Genomic DNA, 19,979 nt, shown 5'->3' with positions numbered 1-19,979 from the left:
GCTGTGTGCCATTTGAAGTTTTCCATTAGCTTGTAGCACAGAATGGGTCTAGTTATTGAGTTGACTCTAGTATTTGAAATGCTTAGAAATTTTTTCATTATCTGGATAAGAACTAACAGTGATAGAAGTTTTTTTGTTTTGTTTTGTTTTAAGATTTATTTCTGTGGGGTATGGTGGTACATATCTTTAATTCCAGGACTCAGGAGGCAAGGCAGGCCAGTCTCTATGGGCTCAAGTCCAACCTGGTCTACATGGCAAATTCCAGGACTGCCAGGACTACTTGGGCTCAGACAGAAGTATTTTTTATATACTATTCCCAACAGGTCAAATGATGCTGTTTTTGCTTTCTTAATTAAAAAAAAAAGTTTAGGGCCGGAAAGGTGCATCTACATTAAGAACACTTGCTGCTCTTACAGAGGTCTTAAGTTCAGCTCCCAGCACCCATACCAGACAGAGTGCAACAATCTGTAATTTCAGTTCCAGGTTCTCTGATGCCCTCTTCAGGCCACTGTGGGTACTTGCACACATGTGGTGTACATATACATTAAGGCTCACATCCATATACATAAAATAAAAATAAATAGTAAATCCTTTTTAAAAAAAAATTCTAACAATTGAAAAAAAAATTCTAACAACTGAAGAAGAAGTGGAAGAAAATTGGCAGTGTGAAAACAAATCCAGTTTCCTGTGACCCTTTTACCCAACCAGAGAGATGACATAATACCAAGGCACGGAAGGACTCAAGACCAAGAGGTCAGGTTATTCACAAAGCCTTATTCTTATCATCATTAACATAACCAGCAAGTAGGGGATTTTTATGTGCATTCAGCAATCATAACATGCCACAAGTAGTCTTTTATGTCTCAGTTGGTGAAATCATAAAGAGGTTGTTATTCTACAAAACGGCTTTTCACAGAAACCTAATTCAATTTTAAGAAAATGAACATGATGGAAAATACCTGTTCCTGTTCTTTCAATGGCTCTGTCCTCCTCCTGTTCTCTCTCCCACTCTGAGTCAAACTTCCTTTATCCTTCCCTAGAAAGCCTCAGGAGTTTCCAGGTTGTCTCAACAAACAATTGTCCCTTATTGTTTGGTTGGCAGCTTCTGCCAGAGAGAGAGAGAGAGAGAGAGAGAGAGAGAGAGAGAGAGAGAGAGAGAGAGAGAGAGAGAGAGAGAGTTAGTTTTGGGGGTGATTGAGGGTATAATAAATGTATGGAAAGTTACAGTTCCTGGTAAGTTGTATGGCTGAGAGGGTGCGTGCACATGAGCTCTGTCTTTCTGATGCTTGCTGTATGAACACTCTGGGAATAACCCTGGCCTTTCCTTTACCTTGATGCCTGTTCCTGGTGCTGCACACGAGATGTTTGCATCTGTTAATGTTATGGAACTTTCAAATATCTTCACATCTGGTGAGGGAAAGAGTGGAGTGAATGAGATCAAGATCCATTACTTGAAATTCTCAAGGAATCAATTAAACTTTCACATTAAAAAAAAAATCCTAATATCAGAGTCAAAACAAAATCAAACCAGAAGTGAAAAGTCGTGCTTTGGTTAGAACTGCTGTCTGATTTTCCTGCTCTGTAGAGCTCGGAAGGATTCAGGATGCTAAGAGTTCCTTGGGGTAACAGTCAGTGTTCATGTTGTCTAAATTTTTCTTTTCAATGTCAATGTCTGCACCATGATCAACGATGGTGTCCCTCACCTAATGAATCTCAAATGATGACATCTGATGCCATGTGACAGTGAGGTTGTTGGAAGGGCATACAAATAATCAACCATGTAAGCAGCTAAAATAAGCCCTTCGTGTGGATTACCGTGCTTTTGCTACAATTAGGTGATTACTAATCATTACAGAAAGCTGCAGAAACCGAAGATAAAAGCAAATATCCACCCCAAATCACGCAGCTCATAAGAATAAGGGCTGGGTCCACTGTCTCAATCAGACAAGCCCACAGTCAGGTGGCAGAGAGGGGCTTTTGAGTCATCCCAGCTGATCCTAATGATAATTCACCAATTAGTGATTGCTAAGTGATTACAGATTTGTCTTCCAAACTAGGAACACTTTGAAAATGGAAGTGGAACTATTAAAAAAAAAGTGTGCCAGGATGACTGGCATCAGTGGGACTGACTGGGGGAAACGCAGATTGCGTGTAAGTCGTCACTAGGAGTCTAACACAGTATTTTTTGTTGTTGTTGAAGCGTTGCCGCACGGGGTATTACAGTCCCCAGCGAGCCACACATTGCATCCCGCTTTACGTTTTCCTAGATAAGCCCAGCCCACGGTTCTGTTTTTTCAAACTTCTTTTTTGAAAATAGATTTTTTTTCAAACAATATATTCTGATTACGATTTCCTCTCCTGAAACTCCTCCCAGATCCTCCCCCCACCTCCTTACTCACCCAAATCCACACCCTCTCTTTTGCTAGAAAATAAACAAGCATCTAAAAATAATAGTAATAATAATAATAATGAAATAAGACGGAATTAAAAATAAACAAACCAGAAGAGGACAAAACAAACAAACAAACAAAAATTCAAAGAAACACATATAGAAACATTGTTGCCTTCACAATAAAACATTAAGACAAAACGTTTCTATACTCCAAAAAAAATGCAACATGCCTCACACTGTCCAAAAACTCCAATTTTAACAGGCAGGCTTTATTTTGCTTTTAATATAGCAGTTATACATAATGCTAAAAGAAATCTTTCAATGAAGTTTTAATTTTATCTTTTATTACTTTTATACATTTACATGTGTTTGCACACACACATGCACACTATGGCATGATTATGGCGGTCAGAGGGCATCTTCAGTTCTCACCTTCCATCTACTATGTGGAACTCTGAGTCTAACTCAGGCCGCCAGCCTTGGCAGCAAGCTCCCCTAGCCACTGAGGCATCCCACCAACTCTTAGCTTTTTTTTTTTTTTTTTTTTTTTTGTAATGTGACACAGACTAGTGCATGAAGAATATGTTAATTAGGGCTAAAAGGGATTTTTACATATTTCCAGAGTGTGTATATTGTGTTAATATGTGTGTTATTTATGAGTACTTATTCACACAAAATCTGTTTCTCACTATTGCTTCAAGGAAGGAAAGCATCTCAAAATTTAGAATGAATAGGAGACACAGGATGTCTCTTTTTTTCAGACCCAACTGTTTTGCTATGAATATGTTTTATTTCTTGAGCGGGAAGAAAACTAAACAAACAAACAAACAAACAAGCAAAACAAGCACTTTGGACTTGGTGGGGCTTCACTGTAGTCAGGGAGAGAGTGCTGTGATGCTGTGATGAGATTAATGAGAATAACTAACACTGTTATAGTGACAATATTCATCTCTGAAGGATGACTGACATTTTAGAGCAGTATCTTTAATTGGTGGGATTTAAGCAAAACAACAAAAAGTGAGAGAAAAAAAAACAAAAAACCCAAACTCAAGCAGTGGAGACATCTGAGTCAAGACATTCATTCCTGCCAGAAAATGGTCTCTCAAGCTAGCTACTCTAGCATGCCTACCTTTTTTCCATGTATGAGCTCCCATGTTCCTTAAAAACAGGCATTCAAAAGTATGTTTACCCTCCAACAATATGAATAGGACAAAGACTGCAAAAATATGCAACCATTTCCAAATGTCATTTTTAAGCAAGAAAATGTATTTAAGTAACTCAGAGCCTCAAGGCATGTGGGCATTTCTGCACTCTATAGTTACGTACACAAAGCTTCCATGGTTGAACAACTCTCTGCCTTTCCGTTCTTACACCATAGCGTCCTGTAGCCATCATGTGTTGCTGTCTTGATTTATGAAAGGGAACCTCACCTGGCTGGCTGGTCTCACTTTAAGGAGCTTTGGCACAAGTGTGTCAGACCATTTCACTTAGTTCATTGGCCAAACTTTTGTCACGTGTCTGTGTGGGGCACCCTTCTGCAACCCTCTTTGTCTTCTATAAATCGAGACAACGCGTGACGGCTAAGGGGACATTATGATATAAGAATGGGAAAGCAGAGAGTTGAAGCATGTGGGTCCCTGAGGACTCTGAGGAGGCAAAGGCAGAACCTCTTTTGAATAAGAAATCATCTAGTAGGGGAGCAGTGGTGACTTATGCCTATAATCCCACCATGGGGGAGGCTAGGCAGGAAGAGCCAGGATTGATGGCTAGTTGGGGTACAGAGTGAGTTGAAGGCCACCCTGGGCCACATAGCAGGCCTGCCTCAAAAACAAGGACAAAAATGAAGGAACAGAATAGAACAGAAAAAGAAACAAAGAAAGAAATTGCCCATCTACCTCTCCTTAAGCCCCTTGATTAAAGCCTCTTTAATCAAGCCTTGCCATCGACAATTAAACACAATTTCTAACTAACTCAGTTATCTCCTTCCTTTGAGAGAAAGGAGATACCATGGGAGGGTCTGGAGAGGTAGGTCAGTGGTTAGGGTTATAGTCCAGTGTCTCACACCCATGTCAGGAGGCACGCAATGGCCTGTAACTCCAGCTCTAGGGGGTTTGAAGTTCTTTCCTGGCCTCCAAGAACACCTACACTTATATGCATGAATGCGTGTGCGCGCGCACACACACACACACACACACACACACACACACACACACTTAAAAATAAATCTTAAAAATTTGTGGAATCAGATGGCCATTCATCACAGCCCCAATCTGTGCCCCTCACTGTATCTGGTTTGTGTTTTTCACTTTTGATTAATTCTGATTCTAAGAGACCCTACGTCTTTTAAGATAATCCACATCCTGACTCTTCAGTTCCTTATAGTCTAGCAAAGTTCCCACTTTTTGTGAGCGAGCTGTCTTTCACTTCCTAGGAACCTCAATTCGTAATCATTTGCTTGTAAGATAACTCTCGGGGACATTAGCGCAGATAATGTGGCTGTTGCTGCAGTCCTGGAACTGAAGTTCAGACGCGAATGAACTTCCCTGCTTGTTCATCTTCCGCATGGGGTGTCCCCCTGGAAGCAGATCCGTGCTTTTAGAGTCCCCACACTCTAAACGCACGCTGCTGTGTCCTAGATGACAGTCTTTGAACATCCTCCTTTCCCTCGTTTGCAAAGGACAGGAGCAGAAGGCTCAAAGAATTGGGGCGGGGTGGGGTGGGGGTAGAAAAGGAAGAAAAGGGACAAAATAAAAACCATATTTTTAATAAAAAGGGTTTTTTTAAGCTTTGGAAAATGTTGCGTTCACTCACATAAGGCCCCACTGGTTTGAAAATATTTTACTATAATTTTTCCTTCAAAATTCTGACATGCAAAGTTGAACAGGGCCTTTTGACACAGAGATAACCAAAGAGCAATATTCCATTGAATACATACCCTGTGGGGATCATAATATTGCATGATTGCTTGAAATCCACAGGCTGATCTGATATCATCTTCCCAAATATGCAAGTATTCCTTTGTTTTCTGATTTAGAGATATTCCCTTGCTTTGGGGCTTAACCCTTCAGTTGCTACTCTTGTTATGGGACATGATTAAGATGAACAGGGGGCTTGTTGCAGAATGTTCCTTCACACTGTGTGAAGGTGTGTCACTGGGATTGGTTTAATAAAGAGCGGGATGGCCAATAGCTAGGCAGGAAGAGGTTAGGTGGGACTTCCAGGGACAGAGAGGTCTTGGGGAAGAAGAAAGGCAGAGTTGCTAGCCAGATGCAGAGGAAGCAGGACATGCAGAAGGAGAGGTAACAGCCACAAGCCACATGACAGCACGTAGATTAGTAAGAATGGGTTAATTTAAGTTATAAGAGCTAGTTAGAAACAAGCTTAAGCTAAGGCCAAGCTTTCATAATTAATAAGAGGTCTCTGTGTCATGATTTGGGGGCTGGTGGTACAAAAAAGCCTGCTACAAGGCTGCCCTTCCTGAGCCTGTTCCAAACCTTAGGTGGGAGGCCCTGAGTCTGTCAACTTCTCTCCTAACAGAATCACAAAACACAAATGTCATGCTACCTCATGCCTTCCTTTACAACATATAATATACACCCCCACACACACACACAGACACACACAGACACACACACGACACACAACACACACAACATACACACCACAGCACAAACATACCACATATACCAAACACACCACACATATTACACATCCATATGTATACCACACACATACACCCATACCACACATACATATTCATACCACACACACATACACAACAAACACAACACACACATATATCATACATACATATCACACACATACACATACCACACACATACACACATACATCATACACACACCACACACACATATACATACCACATAACATACACCCACACTACACACACATATACATACCACACATCCATACACAACAAACACAACATACACATACACCATACACACATATCACATACATACACACCACACACATACACACACATCACACACACACACACACACCACACATATACACATCACACACATATGCAACACACATACACAACACACACATACACACCATATACACTCCATACATATATGCAGCCCGTTTTATTTCCTATGAGAAACTGTGAAAGAACAAAGAATTGCTCTTTCAGAGCATGCAATGATATGTTTAAAAGTTCGTCAATGTCCCCCTTAACTAAAAACAACCAACCAAACAAAAACCTGGCAATGAATCTAAACAACTGAAGAAAATTTAGAGAAAAATACTCTTAGGACTTCTTCCTTTGTAACATGATGTAAATCAAAAATACACAAATGGTCTGGAAGTGATTACAGGCTACGGGACAAAATATTCCTAAGCAGACTTTGCCAACAGGGGCCTCGCTGCTCCCCTCTGTGCAGGGGATTTGGGAAGGTGAGGGTCCACTGCTGCTGGAGAGGTTTGTGCCTCTGCAGTTTGCATGGGAAATGCCCCCCAGAATCAATTCTGAGCCCAGGACCCTCTTTACAGGAGCTGGTCTTGTAACTCAAGGTGCCTGGCGGTGCCCTGTGATTCTCATTGTACTTGTCCTTCCAAACAGGATCCCCGAAAGAGGAGGGAGCCCAAAGCGCACGCTTCTAGAAGTGTGAGTCATTTTTGAATTGGCCCCCACTGCTCAGATAAAGCCCAGAGCTCCCCGAGCTTCTCAATGGCCGTCAGAAGTGTGTCTTTGTTTTGGCTGTCCTCAACCATTTCCTGGGGGTGAAGTTTTAACTTTTTCACTCTCAAAGTGATTCCACCCTTGAGTTGAAGATTTTCTTCAGTTCACAGGACATCAAAAATTATGCTTTACTTGATGGAGAGGCGTGAGGAGCCACAGCCAGCCGGCTCAAAGGGACACTGCAATGCCATCTTATAATTAAGCAGAGCACCCGCTGGACCGCATGGTACAACAGATGTTTCCTGGCCCCAGGTACTAAGCCAGCACACAGTAAAACTGCCCAGAGCCATCTGAGCCAAGATGGGTCAGTGTCTGCATCCTCTTGTCTAGTGTCTCTTACTGTAATTAGAGAATGAGGCTAGCTTTTGGTCATTAATTCCATTTGAAAAATAGCCATGGCTAAATTAAAAATGAAAAGAAGAAGATCAGAATGTTCCTCAAATTGAAAAGCCTAACAAGAAAACAGATTATTTATTGATGGTGTGTTATTTCTATTAGTGTATAAATTCTATATGGTGCCTTTTCTTCAACATTATTTGAAGAATTTTTACTCTGTTTATAAAGTGGCTAAAACTAGTTAGCACTTGATCTTTAGGCTGAAAAGGAGTTATAGATTGGTCAGTTCCAGGAAATCAGACTCAGAAATGCCGAAGCTAGTTGGTAAATGAACAAAGTGCGTGGCAAGAAGGATTATTTTGTCCTAGTTTTCCTTCATTTTATTACTTTCAAAAAGAGACCTGAAGATAAAGAGACTCTGCACTCTGAGGAGCCAGCAACCCTGGCCAGGCTGGCTCTCAGATGGCGGGTGGTCCATATGCTACTTGCATCATGGTGTACAGATGCCACTCTAAGCCTGTCCAGCGATGCCCACCCCCTGCTCTCCTCCAGCAGCTCCAGGGTCCCTCACAACCACCTGGGGCCGACCAGAGCACTTCCTGCATACTCTCTTACAAAGGACACTACCCATATTTTACTGTTTAAATATGTCTAATTTTTCCCAGCACAGGTTCCGTTGATAAATAGCCGCTGATCTTTTTTGTCTGAACAGAGCCAACAAAGGGGCAATAGAATGTCATAAGCCCACCGGATCCAGGAGCATCCGAGCCTTACTAGAGGAGACTGCTAATGGTGGTGAATGGAGGCTGTGTATGGGACTTACATGGCCAGATCTTCTGACTTCTTACATAAAGTTTCCCAATGCTGCCTCATTTAAATGCTGTTGGGAGGAACAGACATTCCCTAGATATTCCAAGTCTATGGACATCTCCATTTCTGAGACAGAGAATAATAGTCGAGTAGCAGTCGTTTGTCCAAAGGTCATTCAAATGACTGGTCTCAGAGCCAGAGTTAGAACCTAGAGCCCCATTCCCCACCCAGTGAAATAGGACTTTCTTAAAACACGAAAACCCCTGAAGGAGGGTACGAAGACATCACAAAAGCAGGGACAGGAATTGATTTATATTATTGTTCTATAGGTATATTCATGTATACAAGTGTACGTGTAGTCCAAAGGTTGATATCCTGTTTTCCTCAATTGTTCTTTCTGTTTTTTATGCTTATTTTATGTTATGTGTATGAGTGTTTTGCCTGCATGTACCTATGTGCACCCTGTGTGTGTAGGTATCCACACAAGTCAGGTGAAGGCATAGAATTCCCTGGATCCGGAGCTACGAATGGTTGTGACTCACCATGTGGATGTTAAGAACAGAACAGGTCTTCTGCCAGAGCAGCAAGTGCTCTTAACTGTGGAGCCATCTCTCCAGGCCCCTACCATATTTTCTGAGAGAGAGTCTCCCAGTGAGTCTGTGTGTGTGTGTGTGTGTGTGTGTGTGTGTGTGTGTGTGTGTGTGTAGGCCAGTTTTTCTCAGTTGCTCTCATTGATCTGACATGGCTACTAGCCAATGAGTTGCAGAACTCTGCCTGTCTCTGTACCCTTCCCCAGATCTCTGGGACTGTAGACCCATGTGACCATGTCCAGCTTTTTACGTGGTTGCTGGGGATCTAGACTTGGGTCCTCATGCTTGTCAGCAGGCATTGCACGGGCTCACCATCTCCCCAGCAATAACAGTTAAACTGTAGTAATAGTTCTTTACAGTAATTTTTTTCTCCTACAACAGAAAAGTGAAACATTACATCCAAAGCTGACACTGAAGAAAAGATAAGGAGGTTCAAAAGATAATTAGGTCATTGTACAACTGTAGGAAAAGGGTGACCCTATGAGCGTTGGAAACTACTTTCTAAACAAAGAAAGGAATAGAATTCCCAGAGATAGAGGAGTTTAAAATGTCCTGAGGTGAAGGTGACTCACTGCATTACCAGATCCTCTCTAAGTCTAAAGAAAGAACAGTTAGGAGTGATCTGGCTAGTCCTGGATTCCTTGATTTATTTGGTCGTAAGACTAATCTATCCTTGTTATAGTTATTCCTTACCTTTGTTGTTAAGCAGGGCTATGCCTAAAGTTAAGTGTTTAACTCACATTGTGCTATGCATCAGCATCCCCAAACTTCTTACCTTTCCGTATGACTTGACTTCTTACCACTGACATTGTTATTTGATTTTTTTAAAAAATGAATGTGCTCTTTTCTCTTAAGTAGAGAAAGGCTAACCATCTATGTGTGTTGTTCCATTAATGAGTAAAGTAGTCTTGATGTAAACGCTCTATAGAGCATTAATATACACAAGCAATTTCAATAAGAAGAGTTAGAAATATATGACGCACACACTCAATTGTTCTTGGGTCAGACGGAAGTGGGAAGAAAAGAGTTAGATGAAGGGAGAAGGGTGTGAGAGCCGGTTTTGGTGCAGAGACTATGCAGGCCACAAAGGAGGTGAGGATCACGTATTCATCAGAAGCTGCTTAAGTAGAGACACCATGCATGACTTGAGAGCATTGAGATGTTGCCACAGCTTACTTGTGTAAGGCACTTTGTAATTTGGCTCCATTTAGTTCTCATCAGTTCGTTTTACTCTTATTCCTTCTCCACGCCAAACCTCTGAGACAGCTGTCAGTGCTGTTCCATTTTGTGGCTGAGGAAACAGTACAGGTGCCCTGCTGAAGTTCTTAGGGAGAAGCTTATGGTCATCTGAGGACATACTTTAATTACTCTGCTTTGCCAAAATCAGATGAGTGATACAAGCAAGGCCCCCTTTCTTTCACAGCCTCGAGGTAGGCTGAGTGGAAGAGAGGTCATCACCCAAACATGACTCCAATAAACAGAGATCTGACGGCACAATAGCACGAGGATCATTCAAACTCGGGCTGGCCAGAGTAGTTGTGACACAACGCTCTCTACGTGTGAGTGACCATGACTAGGCCAGGGAAGAAGAGCTGTTGCATATGTTGACACAGTGGCAACCCTGCCATTCCCTCCCTGGTGGGCAGCCAGAGCTGGTGGTCCGAGATTTAACCAAGAAATGTCTTCCCAATTCAAGTCAGTTTGGGAAGAATATGGAGAATATATATATATATATATAATATATATATATATATATATATTGACTCAGCATCTTAAAATTCAAAGGTTTGGGGAAGTAATTTCTACTCAAAAGGCAATCCTTAGAGCCATTCTGGGGCAGGAATAGATTACCACTCCACTGTTCGCCCATAACTGCCCCACGATCTTTTCTTAAAGTCTTCCTCTCCCTCCTTCCTTGCTGGCCGAGCCTCAGCCCTCCAGCACTTAGCGGCTAGGCCTCTCTGGAGTTGATTGTGATGCCCCAGTCACTCCAATGGATAACGATCTAAATGCCATGGATAGTTCCCCGCTGTCTAAAACAGTTCCCACCTGCGCGTGCGGACGCAGGTTGCTCACAATCGTTGGGCATTCATTCCGTATTCACAGCTTCTGAGACCCCAAATTGTGCCAGGCAGTTTCACGGCCCTGGTCTTTTGCCAGCATGCCTGGCCTCCTCCTCCTTTGTGCTGTCCCCAGTCCAGTCAATGAATGCCTACTCATCTTTAAATACATATATCAGAATATCTGAGAAGCCTTTCACGGCCTTTCCCGTCCGAGTCTGTGTCCCCAACTAGACTGTTTGATATGGAGCCTGTCACCCCAAATGAATTTTACTCATTGGCATTTGTGTCTCCTCCCTGGCCTCTCCATCTCGCATCCCTCCCTCTCAATGCAGGGACAAAGGAAATGGACTCAGTAAAAACTGTTGCCCATAAGAGAATTGAAGGCGGCTGTCACTGGCATGGCCACTGGCCCATGGCTAGTTAATTCTCACAGGAGGGTACCTTATGGGTAGGTGCTGCTTTGGCTGTCTAACATGATAGAAGGGGACACAGCCACGCTCCTTGCTGATGCTAGCACAAAGAGGTGTCCCTCTAAAATGGGAGACAAAGAAGAGAGGCCTAAGAACCTTATAGTGAGTTTTCTGTATCATTCTTGGGTGCAAAAGACTGGAAATGTAGTACAGGCCGAGTCACTTATCTTTGAGAGTTCTGACAAGTTTTCTGGGGGAAAAAAATAAGAGAAATGAATAAAATTAAAAATGTGTGGTAAGAAAGTCGGAGAAAGGAAAGGCCCACATTTCCGCTAGGGAATAGGAAGTGGTCTTGTCTTCCGCAGCAGGGCTGTCTAATAAATCTGGAGAGTTTTATTGACTTCATAGGCGCAAAAATAACCACCCAGAGAAAACATCGGGTTTCACTTATGTTTTTGGAAAGTAATTTCTCACAGACGCGAGGTTAAAAGAAAGTGGTTGCACGGGCCTCAGCTGCGGTGGTGTGTCTTCTGGTATGCGTAATGCAACTGGATCTGAGTTCTGGGACGATGCCCAGACTCAGGGGCTAAAGCCTCTGTTGAAAGCACTGAGGACAGAGTGTTGCCAACATTTTATGTATGCAACTGTAGATCGATTGTCTTAGTGCAAGCACAGACTTTGATCAAGAGCGTCTGGAGGGCGGGGTCTCATTAAATGATGTTTTCATCCCTTAATTCTACAGTTTTTATGTCTACTTGTTCCTAAGTCGACCACAGACCCTGAGTGTCCCTGACGCAGAGAAGCCCCTCCCTAAACCCATGTCTGGCTCTCAGGCTGCAGCATCGACTGGCACTGAAGGAGCTCCTGGGTAGAAAGGATACAGTCTGGGAGGTTTTACTCCACTCTATGGCTTTTGGTCTCATATTAGACCAGTCAGAAAGGAAAACGCTAGACGCTCTCTCCCTCCTGCCTGGTGTCTGTGATTCATTAGTAAGACCTGAAAACTTCCCCTGCACAAAGACAAGCTTTCCTAAGCAAAGGGCTGATAAGAGCACATGTCTGTAGGATGAATTCTCCCATTTAAAGATGTCTGGCCAAGGCTAGAAAACTCAGCCAGTCTCAGAAAGTAGGAATTTGTTTCTGACGTCCTTTCAAGTCTTCATAGCGTTATGGAAAAGACGGCATCTAAGTAACATTTCTAAGGCCTAACAAGATTCTGGTTCAAGTCTCCGAGTGAATCTTGCCCCACAGGGTGGAGGAGACATTTGTACCATCCTGTTTCTACAAAGCAATGGTAATGAAGCTGGAGTAGCCATCGTTTGGCCACCCCCAGTGGCAGAGCAGAGCCTGTTGGTGTGTGGGAGGGTGATTTACTCAGAGCCTCTAGGCCTGTCCACAAAGTTAAGACAGGGTCTGAGAAGGAAAAGAACCCTTGCCCCAGGAAACAAGAAATAAATAAAATGTAATTCAGAATTAATCGCCTTATTTTAGAGATGACCAGAAACAAATTGGTGGTTTCAAAATGTGGGATGTCTTTAAAGTAGCAGAATCCCTTTCCAAAGCAAAATCTTGTCTAATAAAGTGGCAAACATTTCCTGAGCCCTCAGCGTGTGCAAGGTTAGGCAAAGCAGTTTGCACTGAGTGATATTTAGGAGCCTACCCTGTTGTGAAATGGGCATGTCTACTTCACAGCTGTGGAAAACAAGAAGCCAGCCTGCTCCAGAATAAACTGTAGATAAACCTACTATATAAAGAGGCAGGTCACCATGAGGCTGCTCTGGTGGAATTAGGGCTGTAAGGCCAGGGACCCTTTGCCCCGGCTGCCTTACTCCTTTGCTAACCTCTCTCTCCCTCTAGAGCAAGCCCAAGGCTCTGTAGAGCAGCACCTCAGTTTCCTGACTGGATGAGCTCTCCATCCTCTCGTGGTGTCCGCACAGTCCCTGCTACCCGTTAACACAGTAACCATTAAACAACCTTAGATCACAAGCTGGCAAACCCTGTCTTTCACTAAAGGACAGGGTCAACATCTCTTTCCATGTGCCTGAAAAGAATAGATTTTTTTTCCAAACTGCTTTGATTAGATAGACATAGGATGAGACTGAAGAACTGTTTGAAGGTAAACCTCTGGTACTCTTAGGTCAAATGTGTTGCTTCAGTCTAAACCACAGGCCAAATATCAGGGTCAGTTTGCACTTCTGTACCACTTCTGTTACCAAGTATTCTACGTGCAACACACTTTCCTATTTAGTCTCCACTAAGCTGTCTACTAATTCCATCCAGAGACAAGTAAGAGGTGGGAGCATTTACAATGACTAGTTGTCTGTCCACTTGCTGGCTCCCCCAGAACAGAGTTCATCAAGGAAAGAAGACACCTTTGATGTCTTCGTTAGCTCCTGACAAAGGCCAAGACAAACAAACAAACAAACAAAACAAAACAACAGTGACAAGAAACTCCATGGGCTGAAGCTCTTTCCCCTGACCCACACCAGACCCCGCAGACTACTGGAACTCAGTGTCTCTTAGGCTGTAGAAGAAAAAAGCATTTCCACCTTTATTTTCCCAAGGAGTGTAAAGAGATAAAATTATTGACGGGCAATCTGATGACAGCTATTAAAATGAAATGCTCAAACCTTTGACCTAATAATAATTCACCTGTTGGGAATTCATGGTGGAGAAATACGCTGTCAGCTGTTCAAAAGTGCTCAAGTGGAATGTGATGCTTGCAAGAACATGTGTTACAGGGAGTCTGGAACGACCCAAATGCACTCACAGGAAACTAAATGGTTAAGGAAAAGACGGTTCGGTCACACCGTGCTGTTCAATTGGAACCGCTAAAAGGTGAAAAAGGCATTTGCTACAGATTGACATGAGAAAACATCCAAGACATGCTGTTGAGAGTAGAATTCTTTTTTTTTTTTTTTTTTTTTTTTTTTTCGAAATTTTCTGTGTAGCTTTTGCTTTTACTTTGTAGCCAGCTGCTGACTCACAGATCCGCCTGCTCTGCCTATCGAAAAGAAGAAAAATTCTAATACTGCTTTTTCTTAGCTATGTAGGATTATAGATTTCCATTTTGTATGCTGCATATTTTTTGTTTCGAGTCACTTTTGTGTGTGCATGTGTATATGTATGCATAGATATACAGTGTCGCTTCTGTAATCAAAATAACAACCTATGTTCCTACAGCTTGGTCCTCTGAGAGCCCATGTTGCAAAGTCTGGAAACCTAGTCCAAACCTATTGACTTTGCTGGCAAGCAAACTGAGCTGACATTGGAACAGTGAGACCACAGAGCTAAAAGGAAGAACATGCATGAAGTTCTTCCAGTGTTCCGAGTTTATGAGCCATTGTAGCAACTATTACTCCAGAAGGAAATCCTCTTTAAGTGGGGAGCTGATGTGGATAAACTTGAACGTTGGCTAGCTTGGGACTTGATGTTGTCGTTAAGAAAGTACAACTAATAACCAGAGACAAACTAAGGAGACGTAGGCTGATGGGGACATGCTGGAGGTAAAGGCATGTCCATAAAAGACAGGGATATTTATATTTAATCATGTTTTTGTGTGTGTTCCTGTGTGCATAGAGGACATCTGTGGGGGCGTCAGCCAGACAAGAAGAGGAACTTAGATCCCCTGGAGCTGGGAGCATAGGCAACTGTGGACCTCCCCATATGGGTACTAGAAACTGAAGTCTTGGAAGAGCAGCAAACACTCTTAACCACTGGACCATCTCTCCAGGCCTGTGTTTAATCTTTATGCTTTCATCAAGATAAATGGGGTATGTTTCCTCCAAGAGGTCACCATTCAGGGGGCTCTATAGCTTAAACAATTAAGAGAACTCAATAAAGGGGATTCAAAATCCCAAACACACAATCAGGTCCCAGGCATTGGGAGGGGCCCTGAGAAGGAAGAGCCGTTAACCAAAGGTTCATTATCTTCACTGTAGGTGTCTCAGGGAAACCTCACTGCTGTGGCTCAGAGTTCCGAAACAAAGATAAGATGGGGGAGCAACAGCCACGGCTCCCTTCCTTGAAGGACCATCCTTCAAAACAGAGATTTATCCCACATGTGGCAAAAGCTGGAGGCCACACACTAGTCCCGGAGAGACTGCAGCATGCCTTTGGGGTGCTCCATGCCGTGCATGGAAAAGCTCGAGAGAAGCTCTGTTTGTTGACAATGGCAGACACCCAGTTCTTGATGCTCATAAAACTATGGCCGTCAGTGCTGGAAAAGATATATTAGGTCATCAATTTCCATTTGCATCCAAGGCAGGACGGTTCCCTTGTGCAGTCATTCCGAGCCTTTGTCTGGGCAGCTTTGAAATGTCTCTAGGGCCTAACTCTGGTCCTCGACTTCAGTTCCTGGGCAAATGTTGAATTGCGTGACTTCAAAGAAAAGAAAAGGGGCATTTTGGAGTAGGAGCCACACAGTACTTAATTATATCCATTCCTAGATTCCTATCAGCCGTTTCCACATGAAGAAAACAATTTAGTGTAAAGAAACACGTATATCTTTGCTGTAAAGTTACCATCAAGGAACAAATCACTGATTTTTTCCAGTTTCTTATATTTCAACTTTGGTGGTGAGGTTTTTTTTTTTTTTTTTTTTTTTTTTTTTAGCTTTAGGGGGAAAAAAGCAAACTTACTGGGTTGCTCTCAACCAGAGTTATTGAGAATGAGTAATACTTGAAGTGTTTTTTGTCAGTGGCAAGAAAATTATATTCTTGTCTTTTCTGTAAACCTTATTTGAGTCTGTCTAACTTTGTCTTTGATAGACCTGATGTGTGTGCAGTTTTCTAGGCTACAATGGGGTTATCTAATGAGGAATCTTGGGCCTCTGGTGGTACACGCCTGTAATTCCAGCACTTGGGAGGCAAAGGCAGGTGGATCTCTGCCAGCTCAAGGCCAGCAGGGTCCAGCAAGATCCAGGCCAGCCAGGGCTACATAGTGAGACTCTGTGTAAACACAGGGCGTAGGGTGGGATGGGAAGTTCTAAAGCTAAGTTTTTATTTTCTACCAATTTCCTTTAGCTTCATAATAAATAGTCCTAATCTCCTGGAACATCATGGTGGGTAAACTGAATTAATACTGTTGTTGTATCAATGTATGTTTTATGGCCTCAGAAAAAGTCTTCTTCTGCAGAATGTAGTTTGCTTACTAGTTCTTAAGAATATTTTATTTTATTTTTGGAAAGTAATATTTTAGCCAGTAAAAAGTCTAAGTAATATAATATCCTCCTCTGGAAACTCTTTCTTTTATTTATTTGTGTATATGTCCAGGATGTGTGTGTATGTGTGTTGCAGGGATCAAACCCAGAATTTCTCACAAACTAAGCACACTGTCTAGTTAGGGTTTGTATTGCTGTGAAGAAACACCAATGACCACAGCAACTCTTATCAAAGAAAACATTTAGCTGGGGTGGCTTGCAGTTCCAGAGGTTTAGTCTAATCTATTATCACGGAAGGACATGGCAGCATACAGGCAGACATGGTGCTGGAAAAGGAGCTTAGGGTTCTAGAACTTGATCCACAGGCAACAGGAACTGAATTGTTTGTCACACTTTTGGGGCATAGCTTGAGCATAGCAGACCTCAAAGCCCGCCTCCACAGTGACACACTTCCTCCAACAAGACCACACCTCCTAAGAGTGCCACTCCCTTTGGAGGCTGTTTTCTTTCAAATCACCACACACACACTCTGCCTCTGAGTTGCACTTTATACCCAAATAGTTTTGTATGATTTGTTAAGGTTATCTCATGAAGAATTCTGGGTATTTAAATGCATTTTAAATTACTTCTCCCTAGGAAAAAAATAATTAAATTCCATGAATTTAGGACTGTCCAGAAATCATGGACTCCATAATAAAAAATTAATACTGCTTATCACATCAACAAAAGATAGCAACTTATATATTTCCAGTGTTCTGTGTGAATAAACATCTTAAATGTACCCTAAAAATTAATACATTGTTGTTTAGGAAATTGATTTAAAAAGAAATGAACTCAATTGTTTAATAGATGTTCTTACCAACACTGGCAGCGGCTTCCCACTGAGCCTCAACTTCCCATTTCTGCACTGGTTTGTCTTGGGCACTATGGTGGCAGGTGAAAGCACCTAGCAACCCCCCTCCTCCCCACAGAAGGAGCGTTTGCTTCCCAGGGGAAGCTGACTTCCGATCAGCTGCACTGTGCCATGTGCTCATCCCTAAGCCACAGGACAAGACTACAGTGGCATTCTCATGTATTTGGTCTTTTTTTTTTTTTTTTAATTGCCAAATCTGAGCAACTTAGAACAACAGAAATTTATTCTTTCATATTTCTGGATAGCATGGGTCCAGAATCATGGAGTTGTAGAGCCATGCTGCCTCCAGCTACTTCAGGGAAGATTCTGTTCCTGTCTTTACCAGCTTACGGTGGCTCTGGGAACTTATTGGCTCATGGCAACGTCATTCTAACTTCAGCCTCTGTTGTCCCACTGCCCCCTCACTCCCTCTGAGTGTGTCACCCTGCCTGCTCCTTGTCTTAGAATACAGGCTATCTCATCAAGATTCTTAATGCAGTTACAGCTACAAAGACCTTTTTTCAAATGAGGCTCTGGTCACACATTCTGGGAAATGGGATGTAGAATTATCTTTAGGGGGCTACTCACTAGAGCTGGCAAATATTTAACAACGTCCTCCTCAGAAAAGGGGAGCCCTACTCAATAGCACTGGTCTATTCTGTCCGTACTCCCCCCATGAGGAACTCCAGGCTACTGAGGGGAAGCCACTGATCATGGAACTGAGATGCCAGGAACATGGCACAATACAGTTTTTCCACTCACAGAGCCAATAGACACTAGTAACCTCAAGACGCCAGGTGGTGATAAAATGTAGTGAAATGATAAAGAAGGAAGAAGGCATGAAAATTGCTCCTTGTAAGACTTTTAAGTTCATTTCATTTTAAGTTCCTGTCCTTTGAATTACTATGGCAATTGAGTGTAACGAATGGCTTAAGAGTTCTCTGACTGTTTACGGATTGATTCATAAGGGTCAGTGTGAGCTGGCATCAGTCAGCATCCCATTGGACAGGATATGCCCAGTGATGAAGTCCTGAGTCAGCAAGCCTAGGGTGGGCAGATGGTCAGCAATAACCACAGCATGTAAACTGAAAATGGGGTCATCGCTTCTTTTAGGTAAGGTTGGAGTGTTAGTCTCTAAAGAAGGGGACAGGAGAACCCCAATAAATCAATTTCAGAGTCATTTAAATATGTGCATGTCATTTAAATATTTATTTTACGTTTAATTATGTGCCTATGTGTATGCCTGTGTATGGGTATATGCAAATATGTAAGTGTAGGTGCCTGTAAAGGACAGGAGAGGGCATGGATCCTCTGGAGCTGGAGTTACAGGTGGTTGTGAGCCATCCAACATGGGTGCTAAGAACTGAACTCAGGCCCTGCCCTGGCTAGTTTTATGACAACTTGACACAAGCTAGAGTTATCTGAAAGGAGAGAACCTCAGTTGAGAAAATGCCTCCATAAGATAAGGCTGTAGGGCATTTTCTTAATTTGGTGATTGATGGGGGAAGGCCTAGCCCATTGTGGGTGTGGTCATCCCTGGGCTTGGTGGTCCTGGGATCTATAAGAAAGCAGGTTGAGCAAGCCAAGAGGAACAAGCCAGTGAGCAGGCCCTCTCTATGATCTCTGCATCAGCTGCTGCCTCAAGGGTCCAGCTCTGCTTGAGTTACTCTTCTGACTTCCTTCAGTGATGCACCATAGTGTGGAAGTATAAGACAGATGAACCCTTTCCTCCCCAACTTGCTTTTGATCATGGTGTTTCATCACAACCATAGAAACCCTAACTAAGCAAGTTAGTATCAAAATAGTGAGGTATTGCTGTGACAGGCCTGACCACGTTGTTTTGAGGAGGATTGTGGACAAATTTGGGAACTTCGGGCTAGAACAGCCATTGAGTGTTGAGAGCTCAGTGAGCTGTTTTATAGGAGATTGGAAGATAAGAACGTTGAAAACAGTACAGATGATGGAGGCCTGGATTGTGAAGTTTCAGAGGAAAGCAAAGACTCTACCGAGCATTTTTGAGTTAAGAATTTGTGGTTCTGATTAGCTGGGGCTGAAGAATAGGCTGTGATTAAACAAAAGATCAGAACCAATGAAGTAAAACCGTTGTTTTACTGGGACAGTAGAACCTGGTCAACTGGTGCTAATAAATTAGTGGTGATTAAGAAGAGACCAGCATCATCGAGGTGAAATCTTCTGGGACGTGTTTCCTCAGAGTCTGCATACAGAAGCTGTTCCAGAGGCAGCCATGGTTGTACCTTGCACTAGCAGTCAAACTTGGTAGTCTACGAGTCACCCAGGTGGTACTGGTTTTGAAGGCATGAAGGGGTCATGGAGAGCAGCTGAGGCTTGGCACTGTGAGAGACCAGGATAGGCCATGGGTGAAGGTGCAGCCTCAGTAGCAGTTGAAACCCCAGAATTGAAGGGGTTATGGAAGAAAATTGAGGTTTGGCACCATGAAGAGAGCCCAAGAGAGGCCTTTGTGAAAGTGCAGTCCAGTTGCAGCAGAAGACTGCCAGTACCATGTGATAACCACCAAGAACGGCAGCAGCAGGGGAATGCAGCTGGTGAAGCCTAGAAGACAAGCTGTGTGTGCTGCAGAGGGCAGAACCGGAG

The 19,979-nt window shown here is 42.9% G+C and overlaps 1 protein-coding gene across 5 annotated transcripts in view; it reads left to right on the top strand.

The window, feature by feature from the left end:
- Nfib (nuclear factor I B) overlaps nt 1-19,979 on the top strand; it is a 419,841-nt gene that overhangs the window by 135,648 nt on the left and 264,214 nt on the right. The gene's annotated exons all lie outside the window — the stretch shown is intronic.

This window comes from Peromyscus leucopus, chromosome 2, assembly GCF_004664715.2.
Source record: "Peromyscus leucopus breed LL Stock chromosome 2, UCI_PerLeu_2.1, whole genome shotgun sequence".
NCBI classification, from domain to species: Eukaryota; Metazoa; Chordata; class Mammalia; order Rodentia; family Cricetidae; genus Peromyscus; species Peromyscus leucopus.
Note: the sequence above shows the minus strand (reverse complement) of the source record. Positions and strands in the feature narration are given on the sequence as shown.